The following is a 15,821-nucleotide window of genomic DNA, read 5'->3' on the forward strand; positions in this document are numbered from 1 at the left end:
CAGAGAGCCTGATGTGGGGCTCAATCCCAGGACCCTGAGATCATGACCTGAGCTGAAGGCAGAGGCTTAACCCACTGAGCCACCCAGACACCCCTTTCTGAAGATTTCTTTTGGGAGCCATTTGGGATCTTTTGTGGTACCATAAAGGTTTTAGAAGTGTTTTTTTCTACTTCTATAACAATACATTGTAATCTTGTTAGGGATTACATTGAATCTATCTATAGATATCTTTTGGTAGTAACGACAATTTAACAATGTTAATTCTTCCAATCCATGATCATTGAACACCTTCCCATTTACTTATGTCTTCTTTGATTTTTTTCATCAATGTCTATTATTTACAGAGTATAGATCTTTTACCTCCTTTGTTAAACTTACGCATAAGTACTTTATTGTTCTTGCTACTGTTGTAAAAGGAATTGATTTATTTCTTATTCAGAAAATTGTTGTTAGTGTATAAAATGTTACTGAGTTCTGTATGTCAATTTTGTATCCTGCAACTTTACTGAATTTGTTGATTAAATCTAACAGGTTTTCGGGGCACCTGGGTGGCTTGGTGGGTTAAGCCTCTGGTTTCGGCTTGGGTCGTGGTCCCGGGGTCCTGGGATCGAGCCCCGCATAGGGCTCTCTGCTCAGCGGGGAGCCTGCTTCCTCCTCTCTCTCTGTCTGCCTCTCTGCCTGCTTGTGATTTCTGTCTGTCAAAGAAATAAAATCTTTAAAATAAAAACAGTTTAAATCTAACAGGTTTTCAGTTGACTCTTTAGGATTTTCTATATATATATATATAACCATATTGTCTATAAATAGATACAGTTTTACTTCTTCTTTTCCAATTCTGTTAATTTCTTTTTCTTGCCTGATTGCTTTAGCCAAGGCTTCTTGTTTTATTTTGAATAGGAGCGGTAAGAGTGGGAAACCTTGTCCTCTTCCTGATCTCAGAGGAAACACTTTCACCCCTTCACTATTGAATATGATATTAGCTGTGGGCTTGTCATATGTGACATCAATTATGTTGAGATATATACTTTCTGTGCCTAATTTGTATAGGGTTTGTTTTTTTTTGTCATGAATGGATATTGAATTTTGTCAAATGATTTTTCTGTTTCTGTTGAGGTGATCATATGTTGCTTTTCTTTTATTCTATTAATGTGATATATTACACTGACTGGTTTGCATAGATATATATTTTAAAGATTTTATTTATTTGTCAGACAGACAGAGAGAGTACAGGCAGGCAGAGTGGCAGGCAGAGGGAGAAGCAGGCTTCCCATGGAGCAAGGAGCCCCGTGGAGCAGGGACTCAATCCCAGGACGCTGGGATCAAGACCTGAGCCGAAGGCAGCCACTTAACCGACTGAGCCACCCAGGTGTCCCTGATTTGCGTATATTGAACTATTCTTGCATGCCAGGGATAAATCCTACTTGATCATGGTATATGATCCTTTTAATGTGCTGCTGAATTTGAATGGCTGGTATTTTATTGAGAATTTTTGCATCTGTATGTATCAGGGATTTTGACCTACAGTGTTCTTTTCTAGTAGTGCCCTTTTCTCATTTTGGTATCAGAATAATGCTGGTCTTGTAAAATGAGTTTGGGAGAGTTCCTGCCTCCTCAGTTTTTGGAAGAGTTTGAGAAGGATGGGTGTTGGTTCTTCAAATGTTTGATAAAATTCACCAGTGAAGCCATCTGGTCCTGGGCTTTTCTTCAGTGGTACATTTTTTTATTATGGATTCAGCCTCCTTTCTAGTAATTCATATATTTAGATTTTCCATTTCTTCCTCATTTTGTCTTTGTGGTAACCTCTTATGATCCCTTCAGTTTCTATGGTATTAGTTGTAATGTTTCCTTTTCCATTTCTAACTTTGTTGATTTGTGGTCTTTTCTCTTTTTTCCTTGGCTAGTCTAGCTAATGCTTTGTCAGTTTTGTTTACCTTTTCAAAGAATCAATTCTTAATTTTGTTAACCTATTCTATTGCTTCTCTGTTCTCTGTTTCATTTATTTATTCTCTAGTCTTTACCATTCCCTTTCTCCTGCTAACTTTGGACTCAGTTTGTTCTTTCTCTAGTTATTTAAGGTGCGTTCTAGTCTTTTGAAACTCTCTATTGAATTCTTCAGGTCAGTTGTTATATTTTTCAATTAGGATTCCTGAGGTTTTTTGATGGTTGCTATTACCTTGCCATACTTCTCATTTTGTGCATATATTGTTTTCCTAACTTCACTCAGTTGTCTGTCTTTTCTTATACTTCACAAAAGTGCTTTAAAGAGATTATTCTGAATTCTTTGATAGTTCATAGGTATTTATTTCTTTGGGGTCACTTACTGGAATTTTATTAGTTTCTTTTGGTGGTTCACATATATCTAATTTTTGGGATGCTTTATTCCTTATGTTGGTATCTGTGCGTTTGATTAATAAGGCTCCTCTTCCAGATTTTACAGATTTGCCTTGGCAAAGACAATTCTACACCAGCCAGCTGAGTTGGATTTCTGTGAATATCTGTTGGTAATGTTCTTGGTCATTTGGGCTCACTGTTATGGTCTATTTTTTGGTGAGGGGTTGTCCAAGCTCTAAGGATGGGCATGGGGTGTTGTGCCACTGGCTGGGAACAGTTGGAAAAGACTACTGGCTTGGTTCCCTACCCAACAGAGGCTGTAGGGTAGGCTCTGAGGTTGTCTGGGTTCTCTGGTCTCATTACTATATGGTTGGAAATGGTTACTGTATTCAGTAATAAGTAGGATTATGAATTAACTTTCCTGCCCTGGTGGAGATGGCAGGACAGAATGCAGGGCCTATATAGTTTGTTGTTTGGGACCTGAATCGGATCAGAGTATGCACTGAGTTTCCCTTGTCAGGTGAGAGCACTGGTTTTGCTCTGCAGACAGGAGAAGCCAAGGGCTGTGCTCTCTGTTCAAGGGTCGCTATATAAAGGGCTGTTGAATGGGCTGTGCAGCTTTCCATCTGCTCTGCTTAGGTTCCTTCATTGGACAGGCTGAAGGCTTTATTCAGTGGTGAGTGAGGCTACAAATTAGATTACCTGCCCAAGCACAGAAGGAGTTTTTTTTAAAAACTGATAAAACTCTGTTTGTTGTCTTAACTCAAGTCTACTCATACCAGTTTTCCTCATTGAACAGGGCCACTGGCTTTGTTTGTAAACTGTTGGCTCTGCCCACCCACCTCTCAGCTTGAGTGCTGCTGGGCTGCACAGCTTTTAGAAGTTATCTCTAGCCCTTCTGGTCAAATGGCACTGGGACACTCTCTATAACAGGAAGGGCTTTTTCTCAGATCCTCAGGAAGGGGAAGGGGCCTCTCCAGGGTATTCTCCTTTTCTCAAATAGACTCTCTAGTTGGGAGGGGCCAACAGCTACCCTTAGCCTGTGGCTAGTACTGCCTTTGTTCTGGGGGTGATCAGCTCTGTCTGCTCCCCTCTCAGTTCCAGTACTGTTGAACTGCCCTGTTTTCAGGGGGTTGTCACCAACACTTCTGGTCAAATAGGGCCGGAAAACACTTTCCACAGAGAGTGCTGTTAAAATTAAGTTCTTTGTGTGAGCCTGACCAAACTGGGTTCTAAGGATAGCAAAATTCCTTGTTTGGGGATCCAAATGAGGTGGACCTGCATCCCATCCAAATGCCTGGTCAGAGTACAACCCCAACTTGGTTCGGTAGATGAGCAAAACTGCTGGTTGGGATTACTACTTGGGCACCACAGGTAAGAACTCGGCCTGCCAAGATCTGTGGGCTGGTTGTTGCAAGCCCCTGCCTCCTTCTCTGTCATAGTCAGATTCCCAGTGGTTGAGCCCTGCTTGTTTCCCTGCAATCCTAGTGGTGTGAGATCAGAGTAGAGGCTCCTGCAGAATGACCCACAGGGCTGGGAAAAGCTGGTGCAGAGATAGTCATTAGAGTTATGGCTCATCTTATCTTGACTAGAAGGTAGATGTTTTTGAATACAAGCAATAGATTGAAGAAATAATTTATTGCAATGAATGGACTTGAGAAAGTAGTGATGGCAAATGACACAGTGATAATCAAAAATTGTAGGATAATATTTAATCCACACGGTGCTTTTTTCATAATAAATGCTTCGTAAATGTTTATAATAAAATGAATGGAAGAAATGAATGATTTTTTTAAAAATAAAACCAGTAGTATAAGTAGATTTGGCATTGTGTGGCTTCCACTAAGATATGCACAGAGTTCGATCATGTCTTCATGTCCCCAACTCTGCTACCCTGTTCCAAGCTACCATCATCTCCTGCTTTTATTCTTGCCATTGCTTTTTGTCTGTTTAACCCCATTCTTGATCCCCTACAGTCTGTTTTCAGCACAGACTGATAGTTAACTATTAAAACCTAAAGCAGATCATCTCACTTTACCATTCAAAACCCTTCATTCCACCCCCCCCCCGCCCCCAACCCCGTCTCAGACTCTACTGCCATCTCCTTAAAAGTGAGATTTCAGATGCTGCCTGGGTGGCTCAGTGGGTTAAAGACTCTGCCTTTGGCTCGGGTCATGGTCCCAGAGTCCTGGGATCGAGCCCCGCATCGGGCTCTCTGCTCGGCAGGGAGCCTGCTTCCTCCTCCTCTCTCTCTCTCTCTCTCTCTAACTGCCTTTCTGCCTACTTGTGATCTCTGTCTGTCAAATAAATAAATAAAATCTTAAAAAAAAAAAGTGAGATTTCAGAACCTTAAAATGGCTCTGTAAGACCACATATAATCTGATCTCATATCTCACTACCCCTTCTCCACTCTGTTCTTGGCCACATTAACCTTCCTGGCTGTTTCTCAAGCACACTAGGCATGCTGCCTTTTCAGGGCCTTTTCAGGGCTGTGCGCTCTGCGAGGCTTACTCTCCCTGCAGATTCCTGTATGCCTACTCTATCACCTCTTTCAAGTCTTTGCTTAAACCTCACGTTCTCAGTGAGGTCTTCTGGAACAATCCTATTTAAATTTGCAATTCTCCTGCCACATTGGCTAATCACCTTTATCCTTCCCTAAACTTGCCCATATAATTTATAGCCTTTTAACATTATATAAAACTTACTATTTTGTAAATTCAATATCTCTCTCAAGCCCCTGGAATATAAACTGTTTGGAGGTCAGGAGGAGGCTTTACTCTGGGTTTGCTTTTTTTTAACCCCCTCTCAAAATGCTTGCCTAGATCTAGACCAATTTGGATCCTACCCATGATTCAAGTTCCAGTTCAAGTATTTAGGTGAAGAATTCCTGGCAGTTTCCGACCCATACGATATTTTCTCCTTAGCACAGTGAGTGTCTTTGTACTACGAAAATATATGCTCATTTTAGTAGGAAAATCAACAAAAATCTGGGCATTCATTATTTTGCCTCCTGGCAACTAGTTCATTTGGATCTATACTGAATTAAAAGAGCATTGTCACAATAATGATTCTAATTCGTACATCTTGTATTATGTTTTATCACTATTCACTTGCTAACTTATTGTACTGCATAGCCTATAACTGGAATCTTTAAAGCTGAAGTAGATATCCCTTAAAAAATCTTGTTTCTTTCACTGACGAAGAGTTCAAATTTGGAATCACATTGAAATTCTAGATAAAAGTATTCGCTTTCTTCCTGATTGATAGAAGAGTAAGTTGGAATCTCCAGAAGATTGTTACAATATCTTTGGAAGTTTGAGTCTAAGACTTTCTTCTGATTGGGAGCTCCTGGTCACTGTTTTTCAGCACTTTGCTCCCTTTATTTAAGTTATGTTCATTTTGATTTGGTTGCATTTTATTTGCCCTGGACTACTCATCTTCTCCTGAATACATCATGCCCTTCCATGAATTTGTGTTTATTGTCCATGTTCAGTAGAGCCTGCCCTTCTACTCCACTCTCCCTTTATTACTTCAGCCTTCAAAATACTGCTTAAAAGTCACCTCTTCTTTGAAGTCTTCCTGGATTGCAGCCGGGTAGAATTAATCCTATCACCTCTGTGTTTTTGTGGCATTTTGTGTATGCTGCCACTCCTATGGAACTATTAGTGAAGTTACTTTATTCTCTGTGGGTTTTTTTGTTTGTTTTGTTTTTTTCTATTTCTCTGCTCCCATTTCACCAGACTGTGACTTTTGGTCTTGTGTATCACATTCAGTACTGACTCACAGGGGCCTAAAACTTTCTGGTTCCTTAATCACTTCATCTTGTGTAGTAGGAAGGATTTATATATCTTCAAAATATTTGAGGAGCCATTCAGAGCTTCTCGCATGAGTGCTTAACCCAGCTGGTCTACAGTCTGTCTTTGTAACTGCTTGTTACACCTTTCAGCCGTATTCTTGGGTTACTTTGAACAGTCTTGTCAGACTCACACAAAATACAGGGTACCTCTCTACACAGAGGCCGCAGCCTTTCTAGTCATACATTGAGATAGCAAACGCTTCTAGCTTTTGGCAAACTTGGGGGCTAGGACAGGCATAGGGCTGGAGAAGAAAGAGGGAAGGGTCAGCACAACCTTCAGCAGTGATCTAAAGATCTCTGCTTCGTGGAGGTCTTTGTGCTTTTAAGGAGGCATTTATTTTATTAAATATTAGATTTAAAGTTCTAAGGTTAGCAGTTTGCTTTGAATTATTTCACCATTGTTTGAACTTCTTCAGACAAGGTAGGAAGGACTATTTGTTTACATTGATGTGACAAAAGGGATATGTTGAGAGGCAGTCTCTCCCAACAATAAGTAAATGAATGAATGAATGAATGAATGAGTGAAAATAAAAGAGGGTAGGTGTCAAGGAGCCTTGCTTTTGGTGCAACCATGAATATCTAGAATATCTAGTAACTTTTAAATAAAGTTTTCTCATTAAAAGTAGTTCTTATTCTGCTTCACCAGGAAATCTGAAACAAACTGATCCTTGATGCTGTATCTTATAATTCTTGGGCATTATTCTCCACTTCCTTTTTTAGCAAATGTATATGTACAATGCACAGTAGATAATAGAGAAGTGTATAAAAGATACTTTGACTCTCTTGTTTTTGTAAGCTGGTAGGGTCACAATGACATGTGTATAAAACAAATTAAAATTGATTGAGCATTCATTCCAGCTTTTTTGTTTACATTATTTCATTTTAAATTTCTCATATAAGTTTCGAAATAAGTACTTTTATTCACAAATTGCACATAAGGAAACTAAGACTCAGGTTACTACAGATACTAAATGGAGAAGACCAGGCTTAGTCTGTAGGCTCTTCTCTATCCAAAGTCCATGCACTTCTACTATCAAATGTTGATGATTTTATTATTAATTAAAAATAAATGCCATAAGAATTTCAGAGAATTTTTGAAAACATATGCTTTGCACCTGTGCACATTAAACCTTAATAACCCTATTAGCTGTGTACTATTGTTTTCAATTTTACAAACAAGAAATCTGAGATAAAGAGTAGTTCAGGACAGTGTCAAAAATCTACAAATTTTAAGTGGTAGAGTCTGTATTTGAAACCACATCTACCTACAGCTAGAGTCAATATTCTAAGAAATGTGGTTATTTTGTGTTTTACAAACCTCTAGAGTTCACATTTGTCTGTGACAGATGGTAAAATGTAAGGTTTATTGTATATTCATGATTTGTGCTGTGTTATTTATCATGTACTGATTTGTGTGACCATACAAAATTATTGTTGTATGACATACATGTTCATTTGTGTCTGAGGAAGATTTAGATTATGTGTGGCTTCTCCTCATATGTGATTTCCTATTTAAGCCAAATTAACTATTCTCATAAATATCATGACTATGTATGTATAGAAAGACATGGGCTCTTTGGAAGGTTTATCTCTAAATCATTAATATCTTTTGTTTAATTTGTTGCATACATTGATTAAGTTTAACTTCTGTATGTGTTAGTTCACTTAGAGTATTTATTTCTATATATCAGGGCATGTCTGTGTATGTGATTTTGGGGCACGTTTTTACCACCCATGAGTATACTCCATAGTGGATGTAAACACATCAGAGCCTCTCTTCATGCAATTACCATCCATTATCTATTTTAATTTTACAACAAATATTTTCAGAATGGAATGGTTCCTATTAGGGGAGGTTAAATTATAATTTGAGAGTCTCTGCTTCAGACTAAAATCAGCACAGCAGTGCATTGCCTCTGTGATTCTATAAAACATTGCTAAATCTTCTTTCCCATTGGTTTTCTGCACAGAGAAATCCATTCGTTTTACAAATATAGAAGAAATGAATTTTGTATCTATTCCTTAAGTATACGAGAGAGGGAGGATGCATAATAGATTTATATATGACACAAATGTATCCAGTGAGAGAATGGGTTGCAGAAAGATCTCCTCACTAGGAAAAGGTGATCATTCCAAGCAAGAGTGACAGTGATTTGTCCCTCCCACATCAAAGCTGTGCCCTTGCAAAAGGGCACACCTCCCAACATTCCAGTTTATCCAATTACTCCTTTTAGAAGAAGTATTATTTTCCTACCAGTTGGCCATTGAAAATGAATTGTGTTTCAGTATCCTTGTGAGCCAGTTTTATTTAAACAGTATGAAATACCCATCGAGGAACTTACAATTTTTCTTCAAGGAGGAAGTGCAATATAAAAACTCTGATGCTGTTGTTATTTTTAGAATTTATCTTTATTTAGCATTTTACTGTCTCAAGTGGCTTCACAGGTATTACAACTATGAAACAGACTAAGGAGTTCTCACTTTTCTAGATTAAAACTAGATGTTATATGTTGGAGCTGGAGTTATTCTTCAAGGTGTAGAACTCTATAATTTTTACTTAAAAATCTTGTCAATCCTTATGCCTATCAATATTTTGGAACTGAGGTTTTTTTTCTCTACCACCATATGTTTGATTTTTCAAAGCAAGAGATTGTGATTTTGGCCTCATCACAGTCTTTACACATAGAATATGTTGTTGGGAATTTTTTTGTCACTAGAACCTTCCCTGTTTCAAATTCAGCACCATAAATCCCTTTTATTCTTTCCCTATAACTCCTCGTTTTCACTTTTTCTTAATATGCTTTTGAAAGGTGTTTCTTCTGTTCACGTCTTTGACCATATCCCAATCTGTCTTTATGTTCAGATACCATGCTTAGTACTCTTTGAGTGAGACTGTGCTTACTGTTTGTGTTTTCTGTGTATTTCAAGGTTGCTTTCTTGATACTTTTCGGAAAATTTGTTCTTGCCTGTCATCAGCCTCCCTCTTCCATACTTTTTACTAGATTATTGTTTACTGAAATTGATGAGCCTTTTTGTCTTTATCTACCAAACAGCTTCCCATCCCTTACTTTGTCTATAGTTGGAAACAAGATCTGTCTGATCTCAAAACATTTCCTAGTCCCAGTAATCGGAAGATAGGAAAGCAAAGTCTCTTGACCACCATTGTCTATGAATGGAGTTTAATGACTAATTCTCATTACAGAAATGAACTATATACTCATCACATTATCTTTATGTTCTATCAATACATTTGTTTGGGAAATTTTTAATATTTATTGTGGTTTTAATCTGCTTTTTGCTATTTATCTGTGCTAGTAATCATTTTATCATAGAGTATAATATTCATTGGTAATCAGGGATTTATGTTTTTTATATCAAATTTCCAGGTATTCAACATTATGTACAGAAAAATTCAGTTAATACTTTAAAAAATGTAATACTGATGCTTGTAACAACAGTCTATAAAGGTTCCCAATTTAATAGAAGTTTGTTCCTCATATTAAGGGAGAATCGAAACACTGGACAACAGAGAGATAATTTCTGAACTTTTAGATAATTTCTGAACTTTCTTGTTTCTTGTACCATTTGCACAAATTCTCCAGGTTGTAAGCTTATAAAATGATTAGTATATGAAATTCCAGATAGGCCCCCATTTTTGTCTCACTGTAGTCTCTGATGTCTTTTCCTTAAAATTAAACATTTTGCTCTCAAGAGAATACAAAATGTATACAAAAATGACATCTTTATCCTGGGTCATACAGCAATTCCAAAATGTAGCAGGAAATAAGGAATTAAACAAAAATCAAGATGGGTATTGAAAGAACACTTGAAGTTTTCTGAAGCAATTTTTTCAAAATACTTACATGCTTGTAAACATTGTATTTCCTTTAACGTAAAGAGTTACTTAAACTCTTAAGGAGTTATAGGATTTTGTATATTTCATCATTTCAGAGTGATTTTAGCCAACTTAAAAGCATGATAGTAAAGGGTAGAGTCAAAATGAGGGAAAATATATGGGGGAAAACAATAAAGCTATAGTAGGATTAGCTCACAGAAATATTTGCTCTCTTGACCTTTCGGTTGCAAGGATTGGCTACAAATCTGCCTCTGGTCTATTTAGCAAATAAATTAAAGGAGGCAGCATACTTATGAGTACTGTTAATTTTTTTTTTTTTAAAGCAATTTCTAGAGGGAATCCCAGTTTCTTCAGGTACTTACACTTGCAAGAATTTTTTTCCTGGTCCTCATGAAGACACACTGTAACCCCATTATTAGGGCCAATAAAGCTACCTCTTTAGTATCTGTCAATATATGCCAAATTGGTAACCCCTATGTGAAGTTGAATAAAAGCAATTTTGAGAGTTACTAAAGCATTGCATTTTATAGTTAGAATTAGTTCATTCATGGTCTGGTAGGATTGAGATGTAAAATTTAGACCATCTGGCCTGAATAATGGATGTGTTATATGTCATTTAGGCAATCCTCCATAAATACTATATCTTGCAACTAGAATTTTGATAAGGATTAGATAGCAAAGAGTACAAACTTTGTACTCTTTGGCAAGAATGTGAAGTTCAGAAATCACACATGGCTTAGATGGATTATCTAAAGAGAATGTAAAGTGGAGTCTTCTGTAGAATAAGGTACCTAAATCAGACCCCTGTCTGAGATGGCTTCTCTTTCCACCTAGTCATGGCAATGGGCTTAGAAAGGACAAATGGGAAGAACGAAAATCTTTTGCAAAAAAACATTTTTGAATTCACTCCAAAGGAGGTGACTAGCAATTTAAGAACTTGAATTTTATCCTATGGAATAATCTGTGGCTTCTGATATATTCGGGGGCTCAGGGACTGTGCTGTGACTGCAAGGAATTTGTGAATCCAAACATTTGTTCTCTAATGTCTTTTGGTCATTAATAAAGCCAAAGTAAAAACTGGCACACTGGGGCAACTTTTTTGTCCAGTGTTTTTTGTCCATTTTTTTTTTTTTTAACCTGGCCATGATAATCATTTTGTTCATGAAAATAACTAAGAGCCATTTGCAACCACCTACTGTGGCCACAGATAAAAATTGAAAAAGATTTCAGTGATGTTTACTTTTAAGCAGTTTTTCTCCCTCCTGAACAGGTTAAGACACATGTCTTTAATAGATCGAAAAAATTAGGGATGATAGGGTCACCAATTTTTACTAACCTGAATAGAGACTCTTTCAGATGGCCTGCGTTGCTCTCCTTTCTCAGAAGCTTCCTGTAGATTACTCCTTCCTGGATGCCACCCCTGCTTTATTAATGCCCTTTCATTCTTGGGGTCAGAGTTCAGAGATTCACTTCCTCTTGAGAGCCTTCTGACATGACGGGGTTGATTAAGTCTTCCTGATCTACGATTTCATTGCATCCTGGGCTTTCCTTTCCCATCAGTGATCACACTTTGCAATTATATGTTTGTGTGATTATAAATTTTTGTCTATCTACGTGTCCATTCTTCTCCTGCTCTCATGTAGGTGCTTTGCAGTAGCTGACACATAGTTATTCAGGTATTTGTTGAATGAATATGTGAATGAATGAGCAAACAAATGAATTCTGAATTTCTCATCTAGTCCATCAAACTGTGATTTGTTAAACTTAGTCATCATTTAATAAGTGTTTTGATTTTTGGAGTTATTGTGTATTTCCTGATATTATACAGGTTTATAGTACATTTTATAGCAGGTTATTCTACTTTGTATTTTATTTTCTTTCCATCGTATTCTGCTTTTATTTTTGGACATGAAATAATAATAATTCTTATGCCTGGAGGTTAAAATTCAAGGCACTTGAAATAACTAGAACAGAACCATGTACTCAGAAGCAAGCAAGCAAGCAAAAAAAGAAATACAAAAAGTTTCTAATTCGTGTCTTATATTCCATTATCTTTATAGTGAAAGTGATGCTCTGTTACCCCCATTATTTATTTAACTAGTCCTAGCCCACTTGCCATCTAATTCCATTAAAATCTCTTGAAATAATGCACAGATTAACCATATTATACTCTCTCTGTGTTCATTAAGTGAATGGTGAGTGGCCCTGTGTATCAATGGTCCTTTAGAACTGTTATTCTATAACTGTTATTGTTCTCATGACCACCATAGGAAGAGATCAAGTTTTTTGGGTGTATCTGTATACCTTGAGAGAGAGAGAGGAACTCTACATCAGTAAGATACTTTGAAATCATGAGCTTTCATTTGATGTAAGCGCTCCTACAAATGGGAACATTTTATTTTTGGCCTGTGTGAAAGCCGGATTATGTACTGATTAATGGTGTTTGCCTTTAGCTACTTGGAAAAATAAATAACTTGTAGCACTTTATTCCCCATGATAATGGATAAATGAAAACATTTAGTTAGATCATAAGAGTTACTTCTCTGAGAAAACATATTTCATGAGCAGGGGCCTACCTCTTTCACTTTATATGAATGTATAATGGTGATACATGACCTGTCTTTCAGTATTTGGAATCTAATATTTTTAATTGCCTGTTTCATTTTAGGGTATTATGTATGGAAAGCTTTTCTTTATTTCATTTTGATTATTTTAATTTATCACAGTGAGTAGTTCTTGTTACTCTTGATTCTGACCTATAGACTTTTTTCCTCTGATAATATCTTAATAAATATTACCCCAGTGTCATGATGTTTATGGTTTCATTTTACTCACTGAAAAATAGGATGCAGCTCAAACTTTAACCAGGGATGGCTGTTTGTCAATCTGTTCCCTTTTTGAGCAATTTATATTCTACCATTAAAGTTTCATTCTGGAAAAAAAATAAAAGTTTCATTCTGACTTATGAGGCATATGTGAAACATGGCAAAGATAATAAAAGTTTATAACTGAAGGAAAAATATTATATGAACATACATATGTCTGTATGAATATCTATGCATGAAGTTTTGGCAGAATGATGCTAGAAGCAAATATTTTTAACTCCAAAGAGACTTATATGAGTTATAAACATAAAGTAACTTATAAGAGGGCAAATTATTAAAAGTTTCCAAATTAACTTTGAAAATAGCCATTAATATTGGTTATTTATTGTCAATAAAGATACGCTTTTTATATAAAGAACAGACAATACATTAGACCAAAATTTCTGTTGATATTTCCCTCACAACACCAAATAAACTAAGATAGCTATGTAGGCAATGTAAAGCATTGTTTCTAATAACACAAATAATTTGTTTATTAATGATGAATAATGATGGGCAGTGTTTTTTTAAAAAAAGAGTAATGTTTCTATTAAGCGTTATTACATTGTCCAGTAAAAAAAGGATTATATTTTAAAAACTGTGTATCTATGTTCTTGAGAGTATATATTGCAGGAATATATATGCAAATGTCAGCTGTTTAAGGAGAAGAGAAAAATATGACACAAATTTTTAATGATGGTTATCTGAGGGACAAAGAGGTAAAATTAGATGTATAGAGGTATTTCTGTATGTATAATTATTTTTTTAAATGGGAGTATGAAATGGTGTTTGGAGGTTTGGTGGCCTTTTTTTACAATTTTTCTTTTATTTCTAAGAACTTTTGTTCTTTTTTTTTAAATATTTTTATTTATTTATTTTCAGAGAGAGAGTCTATGTGTATGTGTATGTGAGCAGGGGTGAGGGCAGAGGTAGAGGGAGAATCTCAAGCCCCGAGGTGACAGAGGGCTCCATCTTACCACCCCATGATCATGACCAGAGGTGAAATCAAGAGTCTAAGGCTAAACCCACTGAAACACCTGGGTGCCCCTTTTTCTTTTCATTTTTAAAGCACAAGCCACAGAGACTCAGAAAGTAGGACTGGCGTTATTTAACACTTTAATTTAGGTTTGTATAAAGGCACACTATGGGAGTCAAAATTTTTATAAAAAGACACCTCAAGTCTACCAGAAGGCTGAACTAATAGGCTCCTTGATATCATTGCCTTTGAAACTGTGACTTCTAATGTCTCACTGGACAGAAGCAGGCCTCAGAGTTCATTATGGCATTATTGAAGACAGAAATAAATGGCTGTCCATCAGTTTAGCGGGTAAAGATCAGTTTGGTGAAGATTTGGATATATTAAAGTCATGTAATTCTGTTGTTTAAAAAATGCACTCTTGGTGCACCTGGGCAGTAAGTGGGTTAAGCTTCTGACTCTTGGTTTCAGTTCAAGTCTTGATTTCAGTGTTGTGAGTTCAAGCCCTTGGTTGGGTTCCATGCTAGAGTGGAGCATACTAAAAAATAAAATATCCACTCTTTATTTGACAGTTTATATGAGTGGATACACATTGAAGAAAGGACTGGAGTAGGTTCTTAAAGTTTTAAAATTACCTTCTAATTTTATAAATGCCCTCTATATCCACATTTGCTCTTTGAAAGGTAATACTTTGAATTTATGAAGTGTTTTATTCCTCAATCCAGTCTCCTTCTATACCTATCTTAGATCCATGGCATATGAATGCCAAGAACCTAACAAAAAAATTACAAAATTTGTTGTTGAGTAAAACTTGTCTTTGCATTGTCTCTTCCTGTGAAGTCCTTGGGTGATTCTGAAGTCCATCATGAAGTTTCTTTATTATATCTTTATTAAATTGTCATCATTTGTTATTTAAATCATTGAATACAAATCTCAGCAGAACACAACCTATGAAACACTTTTGATAAATAGGAAGAATAAATCTCTTCAGGATCAAAAATAGTTCACAAACTATAAATAATATACATTTGAATTAAAGTTTTATATATACTACCTGAACCAATGATAATATTCTGTTATAATGTGTTTTTCAATTCCATTACTGGATATAAGTCTAAGGCTGAAGTGATGGGAATAATGGTTAAAATAGGAAAAGACATTATAGTGATCAAATATAAAGAGGATCTTTCAATATGTATATATAACCGTGGAGGAATTAAAGAGTGTGTCAGCAATAATAGCTAAGATTAAATACAAAGATGAAGCATGAAGATGAAGTTTGATGGATAAAAGTTAATATTCTTGGCTAGTGTGTGGAGAAATGTGAATTGATCGTTGGATTGGCTATGGAAGAAAATTTGTCACCTTCTACTCAGGCTGGGAAGGCTTTGTTCATTTTCTCCAAGGAATAACATTACTTTCTTATAAAATGTCAAATATTCTTAACTAGAATAAGTGCATCAAGTCCTTCCCTGACATTTTCAACAGTCACGTATCATGTGCAACCAGTGACAACTCTGTATTAACAGAAAGGCATACCCACCTACTAAATTGCCAGTAGTTTGATTAATCCCAGTGAAGTTCACCAGATTGTTTACGCTCTGTGCCTATGTGTCTAGACATGGGAGTGTGTGGGTGGGTGGGTGGAAATGTTAGAGCAGAATTCCAAGTGCTTGAGGTAAAAGAAGTTTAATGGACTGAATACGGACACATGCAACATTTACTGTTATTCAGATAACTTAGTAGACAGAGTATTTATTTTTCCCACTAGAAGAGAAAATTCATTACCTTACCTAAGGATGATTTTTTTTTTCTTCATCATGAAATGGGTTTATAATTATGTAACAAACTGTTGTTTGGACAATTAGTAACAAATTATTGTTACTTTTTTATCCTTAGAACTTAGTATTTATTTATTTTCAATTTATTTTTTAAGTT

General features: G+C 36.1%; 1 protein-coding gene across 5 annotated transcripts in view; it reads left to right on the forward strand.

The window, feature by feature from the left end:
* FOXP2 (forkhead box P2) overlaps window positions 1-15,821 on the forward strand; it is a 550,794-nt gene that overhangs the window by 196,566 nt on the left and 338,407 nt on the right. The gene's annotated exons all lie outside the window — the stretch shown is intronic.

The sequence above is a fragment of the Neovison vison genome, chromosome 4, assembly GCF_020171115.1.
Source record: "Neovison vison isolate M4711 chromosome 4, ASM_NN_V1, whole genome shotgun sequence".
In the NCBI taxonomy this organism is placed as follows: domain Eukaryota; kingdom Metazoa; phylum Chordata; class Mammalia; order Carnivora; family Mustelidae; genus Neogale; species Neogale vison.